We start from the raw sequence: 14,615 nt of genomic DNA on the forward strand, positions 1-14,615 counted from the left end.
TAGCAATAGTAAACATAATGATAGATTGTACTGACACTATTTCATATTACTGTTGCACATATGTACATATGTACTAACTCATTATGTATTGTGTCACTTATGCAGTTCCCAATTCCTATGATATATATTTATATATGTATATGTATGTATATAAATATATATAAAAATGTTTTTTTTTTGTTAAAGAAACTAAAACAACAATAATAAAAAGGTAATTAAAACAAAAAGTTGTTGGGAGCCAACAACACGCGATGTTCCCAAGCGGTCCCCCATCTAAGTACTAACCGCGCCCTTATCCCGACGCTGCTTAATTTCGGTGATCGGACGAGAACCGATGTATTCAGCGTGGTATGGTCGTTGGCATACTAATTTCCTAGAATTTGCCACTTGAGTACGTTACGTTTCACGTAAGAAAAGTGTCTGCAAATGAGATTAGGACTACAACTGGGGTATCTTTTTTATTCCATCTTTATCACAGTATTCATCGAATATTCTCCGACTCAACTGTTTAACTGTTTCTGCGCCTTTCAATATATTTAATATGTATTATTTTCTTAATAGTCTATGCCAAAATTCAGGTAAAGATACTTTATCTTAAATATTCTAAGTTGCACGTATATGAAGACGCAGGCGTGAACTAGCAATAGTAAACATAATGATAGATTGTACTGACACTATTTCATATTACTGTTGCACATATGTACATATGTACTAACTCATTATGTATTGTGTCACTTATGCAGTTCCCAATTCCTATGATATATATTTATATATGATATGTATGTATATAAATATATATAAAAATGTTTTTTTTTTTTGTTAAAGAAACTAAAACAACAATAATAAAAAGGTAATTAAAACAAAAAGTTGTTGGGAGCCAACAACACGCGGTGTTCCCAAGCGGTCCCCCATCTAAGTACTAACCGCGCCCTTATCCCGACGCTGCTTAATTTCGGTGATCGGACGAGAACCGATGTATTCAGCGTGGTATGGTCGTTGGCATACTAATTTCCTAGAATTTGCCACTTGAGTACGTTACGTTTCACGTAAGAAAAGTGTCTGCAAATGAGATTAGGACTACAACTGGGGTATCTTTTTTATTCCATCTTTATCACAGTATTCATCGAATATTCTCCGACTCAACTGTTTAACTGTTAAACTGTTTCTGCGCCTTTCAATATATTTAATATGTATTATTTTCTTAATTGTCTATGCCAAAATTCAGGTAAAGATACTTTATCTTAAATATTCTAAGTTGCACGTATATGAAGACGCAGGCGTGAACTAGCAATAGTAAACATAATGATAGATTGTACTGACACTATTTCATATTACTGTTGCACATATGTACATATGTACTAACTCATTATGTATTGTGTCACTTATGCAGTTCCCAATTCTTATGATATATATTTATATATGTATATGTATGTATATAAATATATATAAATATATATAAAAATGTTTTTTTTTTGTTAAAGAAACTAAAACAACAATAATAAAAAGGTAATTAAAACAAAAAGTTGTTGGGAGCCAACAACACGCGGTGTTCCCAAGCGGTCCCCCATCTAAGTACTAACCGCGCCCTTATCCCGACGCTGCTTAATTTCGGTGATCGGACGAGAACCGATGTATTCAGCGTGGTATGGTCGTTGGCATACTAATTTCCTAGAATTTGCCACTTAATACGTTACGTTTCACGTAAGAAAAGTGTCTGCAAATGAGATTAGGACTACAACTGGGGTATCTTTTTTATTCCATCTTTATCACAGTATTCATCGAATATTCTCCGACTCAACTGTTTAACTGTTTCTGCGCCTTTCAATATATTTAATATGTATTATTTTCTTAATAGTCTATGCCAAAATTCAGGTAAAGATACTTTATCTTAAATATTCTAAGTTGCACGTATATGAAGACGCAGGCGTGAACTAGCAATAGTAAACATAATGATAGATTGTACTGACACTATTTCATATTACTGTTGCACATATGTACATATGTACTAACTCATTATGTATTGTGTCACTTATGCAGTTCCCAATTCCTATGATATATATTTATATATGTATATGTATGTATATAAATATATATAAAAATGTTTTTTTTTTGTTAAAGAAACTAAAACAACAATAATAAAAAGGTAATTAAAACAAAAAGTTGTTGGGAGCCAACAACACGCGGTGTTCCCAAGCGGTCCCCCATCTAAGTACTAACCGCGCCCTTATCCCGACGCTGCTTAATTTCGGTGATCGGACGAGAACCGATGTATTCAGCGTGGTATGGTCGTTGGCATACTAATTTCCTAGAATTTGCCACTTGAGTACGTTACGTTTCACGTAAGAAAAGTGTCTGCAAATGAGATTAGGACTACAACTGGGGTATCTTTTTTATTCCATCTTTATCACAGTATTCATCGAATATTCTCCGACTCAACTGTTTAACTGTTTCTGCGCCTTTCAATATATTTAATATGTATTATTTTCTTAATAGTCTATGCCAAAATTCAGGTAAAGATACTTTATCTTAAATATTCTAAGTTGCACGTATATGAAGACGCAGGCGTGAACTAGCAATAGTAAACATAATGATAGATTGTACTGACACTATTTCATATTACTGTTGCACATATGTACATATGTACTAACTCATTATGTATTGTGTCACTTATGCAGTTCCCAATTCCTATGATATATATTTATATATGTATATGTATGTATATAAATATATATAAAAATGTTTTTTTTTTGTTAAAGAAACTAAAACAACAATAATAAAAAGGTAATTAAAACAAAAAGTTGTTGGGAGCCAACAACACGCGGTGTTCCCAAGCGGTCCCCCATCTAAGTACTAACCGCGCCCTTATCCCGACGCTGCTTAATTTCGGTGATCGGACGAGAACCGATGTATTCAGCGTGGTATGGTCGTTGGCATACTAATTTCCTAGAATTTGCCACTTGAGTACGTTACGTTTCACGTAAGAAAAGTGTCTGCAAATGAGATTAGGACTACAACTGGGGTATCTTTTTTACTCCATCTTTATCACAGTATTCATCGAATATTCTCCGACTCAACTGTTTAACTGTTTCTGCGCCTTTCAATATATTTAATATGTATTATTTTCTTAATAGTCTATGCCAAAATTCAGGTAAAGATACTTTATCTTAAATATTCTAAGTTGCACGTATATGAAGACGCAGGCGTGAACTAGCAATAGTAAACATAATGATAGATTGTACTGACACTATTTCATATTACTGTTGCACATATGTACATATGTACTAACTCATTATGTATTGTGTCACTTATGCAGTTCCCAATTCTTATGATATATATTTATATATGTATATGTATGTATATAAATATATATAAAAATATATTTTTTTTTTTGTTAAAGAAACTAAAACAACAATAATAAAAAGGTAATTAAAACAAAAAGTTGTTGGGAGCCAACAACACGCGGTGTTCCCAAGCGGTCCCCCATCTAAGTACTAACCGCGCCCTTATCCCGACGCTGCTTAATTTCGGTGATCGGACGAGAACCGATGTATTCAGCGTGGTATGGTCGTTGGCATACTAATTTCCTAGAATTTGCCACTTGAGTACGTTACGTTTCACGTAAGAAAAGTGTCTGCAAATGAGATTAGGACTACAACTGGGGTATCTTTTTTATTCCATCTTTATCACAGTATTCATCGAATATTCTCCGACTCAACTGTTTAACTGTTTCTGCGCCTTTCAATATATTTAATATGTATTATTTTCTTAATAGTCTATGCCAAAATTCAGGTAAAGATACTTTATCTTAAATATTCTAAGTTGCACGTATATGAAGACGCAGGCGTGAACTAGCAATAGTAAACATAATGATAGATTGTACTGACACTATTTCATATTACTGTTGCACATATGTACATATGTACTAACTCATTATGTATTGTGTCACTTATGCAGTTCCCAATTCCTATGATATATATTTATATATGTATATGTATGTATATAAATATATATAAAAATGTTTTTTTTTTTGTTAAAGAAACTAAAACAACAATAATAAAAAGGTAATTAAAACAAAAAGTTGTTGGGAGCCAACAACACGCGGTGTTCCCAAGCGGTCCCCCATCTAAGTACTAACCGCGCCCTTATCCCGACGCTGCTTAATTTCGGTGATCGGACGAGAACCGATGTATTCAGCGTGGTATGGTCGTTGGCATACTAATTTCCTAGAATTTGCCACTTGAGTACGTTACGTTTCACGTAAGAAAAGTGTCTGCAAATGAGATTAGGACTACAACTGGGGTATCTTTTTTATTCCATCTTTATCACAGTATTCATCGAATATTCTCCGACTCAACTGTTTAACTGTTTCTGCGCCTTTCAATATATTTAATATGTATTATTTTCTTAATAGTCTATGCCAAAATTCAGGTAAAGATACTTTATCTTAAATATTCTAAGTTGCACGTATATGAAGACGCAGGCGTGAACTAGCAATAGTAAACATAATGATAGATTGTACTGACACTATTTCATATTACTGTTGCACATATGTACATATGTACTAACTCATTATGTATTGTGTCACTTATGCAGTTCCCAATTCCTATGATATATATTTATATATGTATATGTATGTATATAAATATATATAAAAATGTTTTTTTTTTTGTTAAAGAAACTAAAACAACAATAATAAAAAGGTAATTAAAACAAAAAGTTGTTGGGAGCCAACAACACGCGGTGTTCCCAAGCGGTCCCCCATCTAAGTACTAACCGCGCCCTTATCCCGACGCTGCTTAATTTCGGTGATCGGACGAGAACCGATGTATTCAGCGTGGTATGGTCGTTGGCATATTAATTTCCTAGAATTTGCCACTTGAGTACGTTACGTTTCACGTAAGAAAAGTGTCTGCAAATGAGATTAGGACTACAACTGGGGTATCTTTTTTATTCCATCTTTATCACAGTATTCATCGAATATTCTCCGACTCAACTGTTTAACTGTTTCTGCGCCTTTCAATATATTTAATATGTATTATTTTCTTAATTGTCTATGCCAAAATTCAGGTAAAGATACTTTATCTTAAATATTCTAAGTTGCACGTATATGAAGACGCAGGCGTGAACTAGCAATAGTAAACATAATGATAGATTGTACTGACACTATTTCATATTACTGTTGCACATATGTACATATGTACTAACTCATTATGTATTGTGTCACTTATGCAGTTCCCAATTCTTATGATATATATTTATATATGTATATGTATGTATATAAATATATATAAATATATATAAAAATGTTTTTTTTTTTGTTAAAGAAACTAAAACAACAATAATAAAAAGGTAATTAAAACAAAAAGTTGTTGGGAGCCAACAACACGCGGTGTTCCCAAGCGGTCCCCCATCTAAGTACTAACCGCGCCCTTATCCCGACGCTGCTTAATTTCGGTGATCGGACGAGAACCGATGTATTCAGCGTGGTATGGTCGTTGGCATACTAATTTCCTAGAATTTGCCACTTGAGTACGTTACGTTTCACGTAAGAAAAGTGTCTGCAAATGAGATTAGGACTACAACTGGGGTATCTTTTTTATTCCATCTTTATCACAGTATTCATCGAATATTCTCCGACTCAACTGTTTAACTGTTTCTGCGCCTTTCAATATATTTAATATGTATTATTTTCTTAATAGTCTATGCCAAAATTCAGGTAAAGATACTTTATCTTAAATATTCTAAGTTGCACGTATATGAAGACGCAGGCGTGAACTAGCAATAGTAAACATAATGATAGATTGTACTGACACTATTTCATATTACTGTTGCACATATGTACATATGTACTAACTCATTATGTATTGTGTCACTTATGCAGTTCCCAATTCCTATGATATATATTTATATATGTATATGTATGTATATAAATATATATAAAAATGTTTTTTTTTTGTTAAAGAAACTAAAACAACAATAATAAAAAGGTAATTAAAACAAAAAGTTGTTGGGAGCCAACAACACGCGGTGTTCCCAAGCGGTCCCCCATCTAAGTACTAACCGCGCCCTTATCCCGACGCTGCTTAATTTCGGTGATCGGACGAGAACCGATGTATTCAGCGTGGTATGGTCGTTGGCATACTAATTTCCTAGAATTTGCCACTTGAGTACGTTACGTTTCACGTAAGAAAAGTGTCTGCAAATGAGATTAGGACTACAACTGGGGTATCTTTTTTATTCCATCTTTATCACAGTATTCATCGAATATTCTCCGACTCAACTGTTTAACTGTTTCTGCGCCTTTCAATATATTTAATATGTATTATTTTCTTAATTGTCTATGCCAAAATTCAGGTAAAGATACTTTATCTTAAATATTCTAAGTTGCACGTATATGAAGACGCAGGCGTGAACTAGCAATAGTAAACATAATGATAGATTGTACTGACACTATTTCATATTACTGTTGCACATATGTACATATGTACTAACTCATTATGTATTGTGTCACTTATGCAGTTCCCAATTCCTATGATATATATTTATATATGTATATGTATGTATATAAATATATATAAAAATGTTTTTTTTTTGTTAAAGAAACTAAAACAACAATAATAAAAAGGTAATTAAAACAAAAAGTTGTTGGGAGCCAACAACACGCGGTGTTCCCAAGCGGTCCCCCATCTAAGTACTAACCGCGCCCTTATCCCGACGCTGCTTAATTTCGGTGATCGGACGAGAACCGATGTATTCAGCGTGGTATGGTCGTTGGCATATTAATTTCCTAGAATTTGCCACTTGAGTACGTTACGTTTCACGTAAGAAAAGTGTCTGCAAATGAGATTAGGACTACAACTGGGGTATCTTTTTTATTCCATCTTTATCACAGTATTCATCGAATATTCTCCGACTCAACTGTTTAACTGTTTCTGCGCCTTCCAATATATTTAATATGTATTATTTTCTTAATAGTCTATGCCAAAATTCAGGTAAAGATACTTTATCTTAAATATTCTAAGTTGCACGTATATGAAGACGCAGGCGTGAACTAGCAATAGTAAACATAATGATAGATTGTACTGACACTATTTCATATTACTGTTGCACATATGTACATATGTACTAACTCATTATGTATTGTGTCACTTATGCAGTTCCCAATTCCTATGATATATATTTATATATGTATATGTATGTATATAAATATATATAAAAATGTTTTTTTTTTGTTAAAGAAACTAAAACAACAATAATAAAAAGGTAATTAAAACAAAAAGTTGTTGGGAGCCAACAACACGCGGTGTTCCCAAGCGGTCCCCCATCTAAGTACTAACCGCGCCCTTATCCCGACGCTGCTTAATTTCGGTGATCGGACGAGAACCGATGTATTCAGCGTGGTATGGTCGTTGGCATACTAATTTCCTAGAATTTGCCACTTGAGTACGTTACGTTTCACGTAAGAAAAGTGTCTGCAAATGAGATTAGGACTACAACTGGGGTATCTTTTTTATTCCATCTTTATCACAGTATTCATCGAATATTCTCCGACTCAACTGTTTAACTGTTTCTGCGCCTTTCAATATATTTAATATGTATTATTTTCTTAATTGTCTATGCCAAAATTCAGGTAAAGATACTTTATCTTAAATATTCTAAGTTGCACGTATATGAAGACGCAGGCGTGAACTAGCAATAGTAAACATAATGATAGATTGTACTGACACTATTTCATATTACTGTTGCACATATGTACATATGTACTAACTCATTATGTATTGTGTCACTTATGCAGTTCCCAATTCTTATGATATATATTTATATATGTATATGTATGTGTATAAATATATATAAATATATATAAAAATGTTTTTTTTTTTTGTTAAAGAAACTAAAACAACAATAATAAAAAGGTAATTAAAACAAAAAGTTGTTGGGAGCCAACAACACGCGGTGTTCCCAAGCGGTCCCCCATCTAAGTACTAACCGCGCCCTTATCCCGACGCTGCTTAATTTCGGTGATCGGACGAGAACCGATGTATTCAGCGTGGTATGGTCGTTGGCATATTAATTTCCTAGAATTTGCCACTTGAGTACGTTACGTTTCACGTAAGAAAAGTGTCTGCAAATGAGATTAGGACTACAACTGGGGTATCTTTTTTATTCCATCTTTATCACAGTATTCATCGAATATTCTCCGACTCAACTGTTTAACTGTTTCTGCGCCTTTCAATATATTTAATATGTATTATTTTCTTAATAGTCTATGCCAAAATTCAGGTAAAGATACTTTATCTTAAATATTCTAAGTTGCACGTATATGAAGACGCAGGCGTGAACTAGCAATAGTAAACATAATGATAGATTGTACTGACACTATTTCATATTACTGTTGCACATATGTACATATGTACTAACTCATTATGTATTGTGTCACTTATGCAGTTCCCAATTCCTATGATATATATTTATATATGTATATGTATGTATATAAATATATATAAAAATGTTTTTTTTTTTGTTAAAGAAACTAAAACAACAATAATAAAAAGGTAATTAAAACAAAAAGTTGTTGGGAGCCAACAACACGCGGTGTTCCCAAGCGGTCCCCCATCTAAGTACTAACCGCGCCCTTATCCCGACGCTGCTTAATTTCGGTGATCGGACGAGAACCGATGTATTCAGCGTGGTATGGTCGTTGGCATATTAATTTCCTAGAATTTGCCACTTGAGTACGTTACGTTTCACGTAAGAAAAGTGTCTGCAAATGAGATTAGGACTACAACTGGGGTATCTTTTTTATTCCATCTTTATCACAGTATTCATCGAATATTCTCCGACTCAACTGTTTAACTGTTTCTGCGCCTTTCAATATATTTAATATGTATTATTTTCTTAATAGTCTATGCCAAAATTCAGGTAAAGATACTTTATCTTAAATATTCTAAGTTGCACGTATATGAAGACGCAGGCGTGAACTAGCAATAGTAAACATAATGATAGATTGTACTGACACTATTTCATATTACTGTTGCACATATGTACATATGTACTAACTCATTATGTATTGTGTCACTTATGCAGTTCCCAATTCCTATGATATATATTTATATATGTATATGTATGTATATAAATATATATACAAATTTTTTTTTTTTTGTTAAAGAAACTAAAACAACAATAATAAAAAGGTAATTAAAACAAAAAGTTGTTGGGAGCCAACAACACGCGGTGTTCCCAAGCGGTCCCCCATCTAAGTACTAACCGCGCCCTTATCCCGACGCTGCTTAATTTCGGTGATCGGACGAGAACCGATGTATTCAGCGTGGTATGGTCGTTGGCATACTAATTTCCTAGAATTTGCCACTTGAGTACGTTACGTTTCACGTAAGAAAAGTGTCTGCAAATGAGATTAGGACTACAACTGGGGTATCTTTTTTATTCCATCTTTATCACAGTATTCATCGAATATTCTCCGACTCAACTGTTTAACTGTTTCTGCGCCTTTCAATATATTTAATATGTATTATTTTCTTAATTGTCTATGCCAAAATTCAGGTAAAGATACTTTATCTTAAATATTCTAAGTTGCACGTATATGAAGACGCAGGCGTGAACTAGCAATAGTAAACATAATGATAGATTGTACTGACACTATTTCATATTACTGTTGCACATATGTACATATGTACTAACTCATTATGTATTGTGTCACTTATGCAGTTCCCAATTCTTATGATATATATTTATATATGTATATGTATGTGTATAAATATATATAAATATATATAAAAATGTTTTTTTTTTTTGTTAAAGAAACTAAAACAACAATAATAAAAAGGTAATTAAAACAAAAAGTTGTTGGGAGCCAACAACACGCGGTGTTCCCAAGCGGTCCCCCATCTAAGTACTAACCGCGCCCTTATCCCGACGCTGCTTAATTTCGGTGATCGGACGAGAACCGATGTATTCAGCGTGGTATGGTCGTTGGCATATTAATTTCCTAGAATTTGCCACTTGAGTACGTTACGTTTCACGTAAGAAAAGTGTCTGCAAATGAGATTAGGACTACAACTGGGGTATCTTTTTATTCCATCTTTATCACAGTATTCATCGAATATTCTCCGACTCAACTGTTTAACTGTTTCTGCGCCTTTCAATATATTTAATATCTATTATTTTCTTAATAGTCTATGCCAAAATTCAGGTAAAGATACTTTATCTTAAATATTCTAAGTTGCACGTATATGAAGACGCAGGCGTGAACTAGCAATAGTAAACATAATGATAGATTGTACTGACACTATTTCATATTACTGTTGCACATATGTACATATGTACTAACTCATTATGTATTGTGTCACTTATGCAGTTCCCAATTCCTATGATATATATTTATATATGTATATGTATGTATATAAATATATATAAAAATGTTTTTTTTTTTGTTAAAGAAACTAAAACAACAATAATAAAAAGGTAATTAAAACAAAAAGTTGTTGGGAGCCAACAACACGCGGTGTTCCCAAGCGGTCCCCCATCTAAGTACTAACCGCGCCCTTATCCCGACGCTGCTTAATTTCGGTGATCGGACGAGAACCGATGTATTCAGCGTGGTATGGTCGTTGGCATATTAATTTCCTAGAATTTGCCACTTGAGTACGTTACGTTTCACGTAAGAAAAGTGTCTGCAAATGAGATTAGGACTACAACTGGGGTATCTTTTTTATTCCATCTTTATCACAGTATTCATCGAATATTCTCCGACTCAACTGTTTAACTGTTTCTGCGCCTTTCAATATATTTAATATGTATTATTTTCTTAATAGTCTATGCCAAAATTCAGGTAAAGATACTTTATCTTAAATATTCTAAGTTGCACGTATATGAAGACGCAGGCGTGAACTAGCAATAGTAAACATAATGATAGATTGTACTGACACTATTTCATATTACTGTTGCACATATGTACATATGTACTAACTCATTATGTATTGTGTCACTTATGCAGTTCCCAATTCCTATGATATATATTTATATATGTATATGTATGTATATAAATATATATAAACATTTTTTTTTTTTGTTAAAGAAACTAAAACAACAATAATAAAAAGGTAATTAAAACAAAAAGTTGTTGGGAGCCAACAACACGCGGTGTTCCCAAGCGGTCCCCCATCTAAGTACTAACCGCGCCCTTATCCCGACGCTGCTTAATTTCGGTGATCGGACGAGAACCGATGTATTCAGCGTGGTATGGTCGTTGGCATACTAATTTCCTAGAATTTGCCACTTGAGTACGTTACGTTTCACGTAAGAAAAGTGTCTGCAAATGAGATTAGGACTACAACTGGGGTATCTTTTTTATTCCATCTTTATCACAGTATTCATCGAATATTCTCCGACTCAACTGTTTAACTGTTTCTGCGCCTTTCAATATATTTAATATGTATTATTTTCTTAATTGTCTATGCCAAAATTCAGGTAAAGATACTTTATCTTAAATATTCTAAGTTGCACGTATATGAAGACGCAGGCGTGAACTAGCAATAGTAAACATAATGATAGATTGTACTGACACTATTTCATATTACTGTTGCACATATGTACATATGTACTAACTCATTATGTATTGTGTCACTTATGCAGTTCCCAATTCTTATGATATATATTTATATATGTATATGTATGTATATAAATATATATAAATATATATAAAAATGTTTTTTTTTTTGTTAAAGAAACTAAAACAACAATAATAAAAAGGTAATTAAAACAAAAAGTTGTTGGGAGCCAACAACACGCGGTGTTCCCAAGCGGTCCCCCATCTAAGTACTAACCGCGCCCTTATCCCGACGCTGCTTAATTTCGGTGATCGGACGAGAACCGATGTATTCAGCGTGGTATGGTCGTTGGCATATTAATTTCCTAGAATTTGCCACTTGAGTACGTTACGTTTCACGTAAGAAAAGTGTCTGCAAATGAGATTAGGACTACAACTGGGGTATCTTTTTTATTCCATCTTTATCACAGTATTCATCGAATATTCTCCGACTCAACTGTTTAACTGTTTCTGCGCCTTTCAATATATTTAATATGTATTATTTTCTTAATAGTCTATGCCAAAATTCAGGTAAAGATACTTTATCTTAAATATTCTAAGTTGCACGTATATGAAGACGCAGGCGTGAACTAGCAATAGTAAACATAATGATAGATTGTACTGACACTATTTCATATTACTGTTGCACATATGTACATATGTACTAACTCATTATGTATTGTGTCACTTATGCAGTTCCCAATTCCTATGATATATATTTATATATGTATATGTATGTATATAAATATATATAAAAATGTTTTTTTTTTGTTAAAGAAACTAAAACAACAATAATAAAAAGGTAATTAAAACAAAAAGTTGTTGGGAGCCAACAACACGCGGTGTTCCCAAGCGGTCCCCCATCTAAATACTAACCGCGCCCGACGCTGCTTAATTTCGGTGATCGGACGAGAACCGATGTATTCAGCGTGGTATGGTCGTTGGCATATTATTTTCCTAGAATTTGCCACTTGAGTACGTTACGTTTCACGTAAGAAAAGTGTCTGCAAATGAGATTAGGACTACAACTGGGGTATCTTTTTTATTCCATCTTTATCACAGTATTCATCGAATATTCTCCGACTCAACTGTTTAACTGTTTCTGCGCCTTTCAATATATTTAATATGTATTATTTTCTTAATAGTCTATGCCAAAATTCAGGTAAAGATACTTTATCTTAAATATTCTAAGTTGCACGTATATGAAGACGCAGGCGTGAACTAGCAATAGTAAACATAATGATAGATTGTACTGACACTATTTCATATTACTGTTGCACATATGTACATATGTACTAACTCATTATGTATTGTGTCACTTATGCAGTTCCCAATTCCTATGATATATATTTTTATATGTATATGTATGTATATAAATATATATAAAAATGTTTTTTTTTTGTTAAAGAAACTAAAACAACAATAATAAAAAGGTAATTAAAACAAAAAGTTGTTGGGAGCCAACAACACGCGGTGTTCCCAAGCGGTCCCCCATCTAAGTACTAACCGCGCCCTTATCCCGACGCTGCTTAATTTCGGTGATCGGACGAGAACCGATGTATTCAGCGTGGTATGGTCGTTGGCATACTAATTTCCTAGAATTTGCCACTTGAGTACGTTACGTTTCACGTAAGAAAAGTGTCTGCAAATGAGATTAGGACTACAACTGGGGTATCTTTTTTATTCCATCTTTATCACAGTATTCATCGAATATTCTCCGACTCAACTGTTTAACTGTTTCTGCGCCTTTCAATATATTTAATATGTATTATTTTCTTAATTGTCTATGCCAAAATTCAGGTAAAGATACTTTATCTTAAATATTCTAAGTTGCACGTATATGAAGACGCAGGCGTGAACTAGCAATAGTAAACATAATGATAGATTGTACTGACACTATTTCATATTACTGTTGCACATATGTACATATGTACTAACTCATTATGTATTGTGTCACTTATGCAGTTCCCAATTCTTATGATATATATTTATATATGTATATGTATGTATATAAATATATATAAATATATATAAAAATGTTTTTTTTTTTGTTAAAGAAACTAAAACAACAATAATAAAAAGGTAATTAAAACAAAAAGTTGTTGGGAGCCAACAACACGCGGTGTTCCCAAGCGGTCCCCCATCTAAGTACTAACCGCGCCCTTATCCCGACGCTGCTTAATTTCGGTGATCGGACGAGAACCGATGTATTCAGCGTGGTATGGTCGTTGGCATACTAATTTCCTAGAATTTGCCACTTGAGTACGTTACGTTTCACGTAAGAAAAGTGTCTGCAAATGAGATTAGGACTACAACTGGGGTATCTTTTTTATTCCATCTTTATCACAGTATTCATCGAATATTCTCCGACTCAACTGTTTAACTGTTTCTGCGCCTTTCAATATATTTAATATGTATTATTTTCTTAATAGTCTATGCCAAAATTCAGGTAAAGATACTTTATCTTAAATATTCTAAGTTGCACGTATATGAAGACGCAGGCGTGAACTAGCAATAGTAAACATAATGATAGATTGTACTGACACTATTTCATATTACTGTTGCACATATGTACATATGTACTAACTCATTATGTATTGTGTCACTTATGCAGTTCCCAATTCCTATGATATATATTTATATATGTATATGTATGTATATAAATATATATAAAAATGTTTTTTTTTTTGTTAAAGAAACTAAAACAACAATAATAAAAAGGTAATTAAAACAAAAAGTTGTTGGGAGCCAACAACACGCGGTGTTCCCAAGCGGTCCCCCATCTAAGTACTAACCGCGCCCTTATCCCGACGCTGCTTAATTTCGGTGATCGGACGAGAACCGATGTATTCAGCGTGGTATGGTCGTTGGCATACTAATTTCCTAGAATTTGCCACTTGAGTACGTTACGTTTCACGTAAGAAAAGTGTCTGCAAATGAGATTAGGACTACAACTGGGGTATCTTTTTTATTCCATCTTTATCACAGTATTCATCGAATATTCTCCGACTCA

At 33.4% G+C, this 14,615-nt stretch overlaps 1 protein-coding gene, 1 non-coding gene and 22 pseudogenes across 2 annotated transcripts in view; 1 reads left to right on the forward strand and 23 right to left on the reverse strand.

Moving 5' to 3' along the window:
- Positions 1-14,615, forward strand: part of mib2 (mind bomb 2) — a 260,282-nt gene that overhangs the window by 189,970 nt on the left and 55,697 nt on the right. The gene's annotated exons all lie outside the window — the stretch shown is intronic.
- LOC138856827 (5S ribosomal RNA) lies at positions 237-362 on the reverse strand (annotated as a pseudogene).
- On the reverse strand, positions 876-1,001 carry LOC138856742 (5S ribosomal RNA; annotated as a pseudogene).
- Positions 1,532-1,657, reverse strand: LOC138856743 (5S ribosomal RNA; annotated as a pseudogene).
- LOC138856744 (5S ribosomal RNA) lies at positions 2,169-2,294 on the reverse strand (annotated as a pseudogene).
- Positions 2,807-2,932, reverse strand: LOC138856745 (5S ribosomal RNA; annotated as a pseudogene).
- LOC138856746 (5S ribosomal RNA) lies at positions 3,448-3,573 on the reverse strand (annotated as a pseudogene).
- On the reverse strand, positions 4,087-4,212 carry LOC138856747 (5S ribosomal RNA; annotated as a pseudogene).
- LOC138856748 (5S ribosomal RNA) lies at positions 4,726-4,851 on the reverse strand (annotated as a pseudogene).
- LOC138856749 (5S ribosomal RNA) lies at positions 5,375-5,500 on the reverse strand (annotated as a pseudogene).
- LOC138856751 (5S ribosomal RNA) lies at positions 6,013-6,138 on the reverse strand (annotated as a pseudogene).
- Positions 6,651-6,776, reverse strand: LOC138856752 (5S ribosomal RNA; annotated as a pseudogene).
- On the reverse strand, positions 7,289-7,414 carry LOC138856753 (5S ribosomal RNA; annotated as a pseudogene).
- Positions 7,939-8,064, reverse strand: LOC138856754 (5S ribosomal RNA; annotated as a pseudogene).
- LOC138856755 (5S ribosomal RNA) lies at positions 8,578-8,703 on the reverse strand (annotated as a pseudogene).
- On the reverse strand, positions 9,217-9,342 carry LOC138856756 (5S ribosomal RNA; annotated as a pseudogene).
- On the reverse strand, positions 9,867-9,992 carry LOC138856757 (5S ribosomal RNA; annotated as a pseudogene).
- LOC138856758 (5S ribosomal RNA) lies at positions 10,505-10,630 on the reverse strand (annotated as a pseudogene).
- LOC138856759 (5S ribosomal RNA) lies at positions 11,143-11,268 on the reverse strand (annotated as a pseudogene).
- LOC138856760 (5S ribosomal RNA) lies at positions 11,792-11,917 on the reverse strand (annotated as a pseudogene).
- LOC138856534 (5S ribosomal RNA) lies at positions 12,430-12,548 on the reverse strand. The gene has a single exon (XR_011395750.1). It is a non-coding gene; the product is annotated as a 5S ribosomal RNA (ribosomal RNA).
- LOC138856762 (5S ribosomal RNA) lies at positions 13,061-13,186 on the reverse strand (annotated as a pseudogene).
- On the reverse strand, positions 13,710-13,835 carry LOC138856763 (5S ribosomal RNA; annotated as a pseudogene).
- LOC138856765 (5S ribosomal RNA) lies at positions 14,349-14,474 on the reverse strand (annotated as a pseudogene).

Source organism: Bactrocera oleae, chromosome 3 (assembly GCF_042242935.1).
Source record: "Bactrocera oleae isolate idBacOlea1 chromosome 3, idBacOlea1, whole genome shotgun sequence".
NCBI lineage: Eukaryota > Metazoa > Arthropoda > Insecta > Diptera > Tephritidae > Bactrocera > Bactrocera oleae.